Source organism: Schistocerca serialis, chromosome 3 (genome assembly GCF_023864345.2).
Source record: "Schistocerca serialis cubense isolate TAMUIC-IGC-003099 chromosome 3, iqSchSeri2.2, whole genome shotgun sequence".
Taxonomy (NCBI): Eukaryota; Metazoa; Arthropoda; class Insecta; order Orthoptera; family Acrididae; genus Schistocerca; species Schistocerca serialis.
Window position 1 is genome coordinate 322,619,526 of NC_064640.1, and position 7,731 is coordinate 322,627,256.

At 40.3% G+C, this 7,731-nt stretch overlaps 1 protein-coding gene across 1 annotated transcript in view; it reads right to left on the bottom strand.

Moving 5' to 3' along the window:
• Positions 1–7,405, bottom strand: part of LOC126470137 (phosphonopyruvate decarboxylase-like) — a 109,247-nt gene extending 101,842 nt beyond the window's left edge. Inside the window, exon 1 of the mRNA XM_050097753.1 lies at positions 7,332–7,405. The gene's annotated coding sequence lies outside the window, so the exon portion shown is untranslated. The remainder of the gene's footprint in view (positions 1–7,331) is intronic.
• Positions 7,406–7,731: the final 326 nt, after the last annotated feature.

A 7,731-nucleotide genomic window follows, 5' to 3' on the forward strand; every position in this document is an offset into this window, starting at 1 on the left:
GTAATGAACATTTGAACAAGTGCTAATGCACATAACCACAGATGTCTGTGCATTACCGCATCTTAGAGCGTGCAAGTTCTTGTTTGTGAGACCATCTGATTGGCTAACTTGAATGCTAAATATGTCGGAAACGGGGCAACATATCGAATTTTTTTCTTAAAAATTATTTTTCAGAATAACTTCTCCTGCAACACCCTTTTAAGCTTTTGAGACTGTTTCTGATCACCCGGCATATACTGTATATTGTACAAGGTGATTCAGCTGTCCGTACTGCTCTCGTTTTATGCTACTCACAATGTTATACCTTTCCTTCATAAACCACGCTTGAGATTTTCATATTCTCTCTCTCGCTGCACGAAAACTGTTAGTTCTACAGACAAATGAACGGGACCTCTTTGTGGGAAATTTAATGTAGTTAAATTTTGTATTGTGATACGTTTCCGCTGGAGGCGACGGTTTTCGAGTTATTCACGAAAAACGCACAAAAGGGACTTTCAAACCCACCTCCAGCCCCACACTCGTCCCACACCAGCTAGGATTTTCAGAACGGATGTGGTTTGTAGCACTCGCTCCAACCATTGTACAACAGTTTCCGACTACACAAACTATTCCCAATATCCGACCTTTTTTGGTTCAATTGATTGGGCTATTACGCCTCCAACGTAGTTTGCTATTTCGTTTATGATACTAACTTCAACGTGCATCTGAGAGTAATGAAACATAAACAACTTTTGTAATCATTACACTAAAATCAATTACGTTGACAGTTCTATCCAGGCCTAACACTCAGAGCACTGTAGTTTCGTAATCAGAAGGCCTGACGTATACAACGATGTAATTATTTATTTTATTTTATGCTGTTAAAATTCGCAAAATTAGGTAAAGTTTTGACAAACGTCACTCTTACGAATCATACGTGCTCGACTAGGTCGGTGGCGTAAAAAGGCCAGTCAATGAAGAGTCAAAATGGGTGAAATGGCTCTGAGCACTATGGGACTCAACTGCTGAGGTCATTAGTCCCCTAGAACTTAGAACTAGTTAAACCTAACTAACCTAAGGACATCACAAACATCCATGCCCGAGGCAGGATTCGAACCTGCGACCGTAGCGGTCTTGCGGTTCCGGACTGCAGCGCCTTTAACCGCACGGCCACTTCGGCCGGCCAGTCAGTCAATGAAGACCAAAATGTCGAATATAGGATGTAATTCGTGCAGGCGCAAATTTTTGTACGGTTGTAAGAGGGAGTGCCATGAACGACATACTGAAGATCCTGACCGATGGGGCCGAGTGTGGAAGTGGTGCACTTAATGAGTGAGAAAATAAGAAAATCTCTCTCGTGGTTTATGAAGGCCAGTTATAATATTGCGTATTGCATAAAACGAGAGGGGTAGAGGCAGCTGAATCACCCCGTATATACGTGAGAGTGCAGAAAAATAATGCCTCCGAATTTTTTATTCTGTTGTCAATATCGGTTGAGGTATGACATCTTATTACTCGGTTCCTTCTGCCGCTGGAGTGCTCTGAATTGTTGCATGTAACTTGGTGGTGTGTAACGTAACTATGTCTGTGGGTGAGAAACAACGTGCTGCAATCGAGTTTCTAACTGCAAAAAACGGCCGGCAATTGAAATCCATAGACGAATGACAGATATGTATGGTGATGATTGTATCAATATTAGTAATGTGTGACGTTTGGTTGTTCGTGCTCGTAATAAAGGAAATGATGGTGCTACCTCGACGTGTGTGAAATCAGATTTTTATCTGATTCCGAAACTTAAAGAACACCTTCTATGACTTCACTTTGATAGTGATGAAGCGGTACAAGCAAAGGTGAGATCTGTGGCTTGATCAACAATGTTGAACATTCTGGAGTGACGGGATCAACAAACTGGTCTCTCGTGGAGAGAAATGTGTTCGTTGCCAGGGTGACTATGTTGAGAAATAAATATGTAGACATGAAGAATAAAGATGTAGAATGTTAATCAACTTTGTTTTATTTAAGAAGCTTTATGAGGTTTCACACAAAAAATTCTGAGAGATTACTTTTCAGCACGCCCTCTTAGTATCACAGAAAGCGCCAGAAAATATTCAGGACTTGTTAACTCACAGAACAAAACAGTATAACCAAACACTAACTATGAAATTCCAGACTAAAACAACAATAATAAAAGTAGTCCTCAGTTTAATTAATTTTTGTTTGTTGATCACCTGTTAATGCTCAAATCAGCCGCAAATATCTTTACCTCTTTTTTTAAGATTTTGTGTTTTTTCTTTCATTGTGACCGTGCATCGGTCACAGACAATCGAAAAATACTCAGAAAACTTTTCGGGCTAATGTCTAGTTCAAATGGTTCAAATGGCTCTGAGCACTATGCGACTTAACTTCTGAGGTCATCAGTCGCCTAGGACTTAGAACTAATTAAACCTAACTAACCTAAGGACATCACACACATCCATGCCCGAGGCAGGATTTGAACCTGTGACCGTAGCGGTCGCTCGGTTCCAGACTGTAGCGCCTAGAACCGCACGGCCTCTCCGACCGGTTAATGTCTAGTAAGTTACTCCTTCCGTAAGTAGGGATGCATATTGCCTGAACTGCCTCACTGAACTGAGTCTACCATTTGCCTTGTCCCCTGCAAGTTTCAGGTTATAAACCCATCTCCTTCTGCTCTAAACGGTTATGGTAAAGAGCATACGGAAAGATATTGAAGGAAATTAGATAAAATGACTGAATCCTGTTGAAAGAATAAATAATAGATATCAATTAACATTGTGTAATAACTACTTCATAGTTACAGTGTAAGACTATAGAAAAAACGGAAATACCAATTTTAGGATTCCTGAAGTCAAAACAGTATCAAAGTGATTAATTCCCGATGTTGTTGTTGTTGTTGTTGTTGTTGGTGAAGATGATTCCTCAATTTCGCTACAGTACGACAACCTTTAGTCCAGTCACGAATTCCGTAAGAATATAAATACAGGAAGCCTTGCAGACTGTACAACGAGTGACAGCTGAAAAAAAAGTAACCTGCGGAAATACGGTCAAATTTCACCATGTGCAATGACATTAGAGTCGGCAACAACGTAAAATTATTTAGGCCTTTTTTCTAACACTGACTTTAGATCGAGCGAACACATAAATGTACTTTCAGGAAATACTGGTGTCAAATTAAGGTTGTTTGAAAGAAATCATCGACAGTGTAACTCATCTACAGTGGAGACTTCTTAGAATCCTCACGTCCGACTCATTATTGATTACTATTTTTTCGCATGGGACATCCACCAAATGGAGTTAACAGAGTATAAAAGAAGAACTACCAAAGTTTAGCGTAGTCAGAATAAGAGTGTCTCTGGTATTCTATATTGGGAGACGCAAATACATATCGCGTAGTGACTCGACGGTAAAATTCAACGAATTAGGCCTAACTGGGAGTCGTATATCTAGTCACTCTTCACACGTACCATTCGAGAGTAGAGCTGTAGTCTGTTCTAATGATACAGGTACACTATGTGATCGTCATCCACTATATATCGTATGGACTTTTGCGAAGTACAGTTGTAGAAGTAACTGTAGCCCACTTCTTGAGCCCGGAGCTTTGGGAACATTTTATTTCCTTTAGAGTTTTTAAAGTTCCATCGAATACTGGTTCACTAAAGACTGTGCAATGACCTAGATTTAAACACGTGCATAAGAAAGAATTAGCTGTGAACTTCCTAAAATAGTCGTTCCAGAATGATGGGGAACATATTTTCAGTGGCTAGACTGGAAATGTTGCAATGGCACGTAACGCTTCAGAAGGGACGTTGTGTTTTGTGTATTTTTGTTCTCCCTATCACTAGGATGCGATAGACTACGCATTAAAAACGGTGGCTGTGGAGGTTTACGTAACGAATCACTCGTAATGGTCACTGCAGTCTCCAAATTCGTGTGCAGTCACTGAAAGCGTCAGGTTCCGAACCAAGATAACTTATTTACTTAATTTCAGTTGCAACTCTCTTCTGCTTTGCAGTTAACATGAACATAAATATCATGAATTACGATTTTTAACATCGCCGTGCCTAATATAACGACTTGGGGCAAATACACGTATTTATTATTTCTGATATACAATAAAGAAATGTGCAACAGCTCCTGCCTGAGCTCCACAGTTATTTACACCTATTATTTTCTAGTTTACTTATGTACTTATATTATTGTATAGTCAATGTAATGTTGGGCACTTTCTCTCGGCAGAAACTGCTCTGATGTCTCTGTGTCGATGCTTACACGAAGATTACGGGTAATATTTCCTATCCGTTGACACAGGATTAGCTTCTCCACTTTTTAATAATTATTGAAAGTAAGTAAGACTGGTAGTTCCGTTACACACGCGACACGACCGTTGGATGGTTTTTTACTAGTGCTGGCACAAGCTCTGCGTTAAGTTGCGTATATACCACAAAATCTTAAAGCTTTGTACGTCAGATCGGACTTCAATATCCGCCTTCATTTTCCTACCTTGCTCCCTGATATCGAAAACCTCTCTACGTTCTCAGGAAATGAAGAGAGGCCCAATATTGACGCATAATGAAAAGAAAACACTCTTATTACACTTGAGATCAAAAATCTCAAAATGTTCGAAATGCCTCTTGCCAGGTCTGATATTAAACTCAGAAATTTTAAATACTGCTGTAGACAAGTATCAAGCTCCTACTGCAGCGAACACAGGTGATGCTATATTACAAGTTTCTTTGTCTCATTCACAGTTACTAACGTAAAAACACAGCAACATTCTAAATTTTTTGATATAAAACTACGCATGAAATACTAAATTTAACAAAACGATGAAAATTGCGCCATGATAAACGATAATGATCTCTAATTTACGCCGAAACCAATCAAGTTTTTGAACTAATTTCGATACGCAACTTAACTCTCATGATGTTAAAGTCACATTGCACCTCTACCGGTCCATCCCCTTTCCATTTCTTTATATCCGAATATGACCGAATTACTCTTTTTGTCAAAGTTCTGAGGTGATTCTCAGCTAAAGATTTCAAAATCCTGGCATCCAGTTAGAATCTAACAGGACTTCAAATATGCTCTTCAAATGGACAAGAGCATCATCAGAATATACATTGTAAAGGACACAAATTCAGATAATACGAAAAACTTACAGTGACGTTACGTTAAGTACATATTCTATTTCCAATATGGTAACTTCCGTTTAAATGTTCTTTACGTAACGTCAATGTAAGTTTTCCGTCTTATCTCAATTTATACCTTTTACCTTGTATATTCTGATGATGCACTTGTTGATTCGAAGAGCGAAACCGGTAAATATAGAATACTAAGTGCGACCAATTGCTGTTTTCAAAAACTTTGTTTGAACAGTCGCTCCCCCTGCAGGCAATGCCTATTCTTGCTAAACTCCTTTTAACTTCAGGCTTCAAACTGAGCTTTGAGAACATCCCGCATGTCAAAATTACCCCATCTCATAGTTCACAGAGCAATCAAACAACAGTTTACAGATTAACTGATTATGCGGAACTCGACACAAAGATTGTTGTTTTTGGTTCTGCTAGCGGAACAAATTTTCGTTATCAGAATCTGATGATACATATGAGAAGAGGTGGCGACAGATACGTAATGATCACCAGACTGTATATCAGTATCCTGTGTTACATTCCAAACCTATCGGCAGTGTCTTCTGACGAAAGGATGTAAGAACCTATTGCTGGAGATCCGTTTGCCACATGTAGATGGACCAACATTAACAGCTTGGCTGTCACCTTTAGAGATGTTCGAGAGGGAAGGCTATGTATATCAACGCACCTTTCAAAGTGGATGGTTGACCCACCGTTCATGATATCCCATACGAAAGTTCACACGAGTAAAGAAAATCATTCCGAAAATCTCACGTGACATAATAAGCCATAAATAAGGATACAGAACATTCGTGTACATACAGAAAAATTCTCTCTCTCTCTCTCTCTCTTTGTCTCTCTCTCTCTCTCTCTCTCTCTCTCTCTCACACACACACACACACACACACACACACACACACACACACATGCGCGCGCGCACGCACACACGCATTGGCAGTTCTGGTTCCAACGACGTAAGTAGAGCATAACGGATCAAAAGCAAAGAAAGAGTCTAATACACTCATAGACACAGAGACACTTCGTGATTACTCACACTCACATACATTACACATGATCTGCTTGTGCAGTAGTCATAACAGTAATAAATAAAGAGAATCAGTGCACCAACGGGGTACGCTTCGAAGTTGTACTTTTACAGTAGGCAGTTATTAGAATGAAAAATAACGAAACGGATACCACAAAAAGCGCTGCCGTCCCCAGCGGGACAAGCTCCGATTGTGTCCAAAGCGTTTCGTGCTCTTTGCTCAGTTTCAGCTGCACTATTTGTTTCGAAAAACATTAAAAATATTTTTGATTGAACAATATGATCTCCCTGTGCTCCCATTACATTTTTGTTTCGTCTATTAACTGTTATAATATTCGAAAATAACATTTGTTGCCTGCTAAATCTCCGTGGAACTAATTTTCCATGTTTGTTGACGGCAGATAAGCTCTACACATGCGAAAGACTGCGGCATACAGTGCCTGAAATCAGTGAAGATGGTCAGTAATTTGTCTTAAGAGAAATAATCAGTGGGACCTCTGTGGGTTATCAGCAGAAGGGTTTGCATACGCGAGTTATCCTTGTAGTGCCACATTGAGCCACCACGCGGCGTGTTATCTCGGTAGGCATAAAAACGTTCAAATTTATCCTGCTTCTCGTTCATCACTTAAAAAAGAATATCAAATTATTGTTAAAGAATGGAACGTCTTGTTCCTCGCATAGCTGAGCCTATTCCTCGAGAATCTCAAATGAAGTTAAGTGTCTGATCTGCATCTCCGAAATTTGCACAGTAAAGCAGAGAACACCTGTCTGCAATGTACGGAGAATGTGCTTTATCGCTTCTCGCAGTATTTTGGGACTGGGACAATGTGGTAAGAGTATAGGGAGATAAGACAAATACCTTAGAGACTGGTCGTCATAGTGTGTACATGAATTCAGATCTTCCAACGCAATTGCTTATCGATTTTCATTTAAGATAGGCCGCATTTGACGGATAGTCTGACGAAATAAATTTTAGGCCATGAAAGTAGCCATGCCATTTGTCACCCAAACTGAGGCGCAAAAAATGTTATTATCGAAGAGTAGTTTCTTGAATGTTTTAATAAATGGAAGTATCACGATTATTATATGCCATGGAAGCCTCCTAGTAGTTGCGGGCACGTGCGAGTGTTACCAAGGCTGGGGCTTGTGGGTTGGCTTACTGGTTGCTCAGCGGTTGCTGCTGCGTGCTGCGTCTCTGAGGGTCGCCAGCGGACTGCCACTGGCGCAGTCAGGAGTGGCTACTTTGCGCCCGAATGTGCGCCGCGACCCTCTGACACCGCGATAAGCGCGCCCCAGCAGCTCTTCGTAATTTCCGTTCCAAAGATCATACACGTCAAATAGAAGCCGCAATGCTCCTAACGTGTGTTCCATCTAAGGGCACAGCTCCACCATAATGTCGCGATGCGAGGGTGTCGACCATCTGTTTGAAAGCATTCGCCGCATTTTTGTGCCACAGAGAACAGCATTTGCTCTTGTTTTATATAAATGAGCTTTTATCACATATTCAAGAAATTTAGCTAATTCATCTTGCTGATGATGCGAGAATTGCAGCTAAAGCTG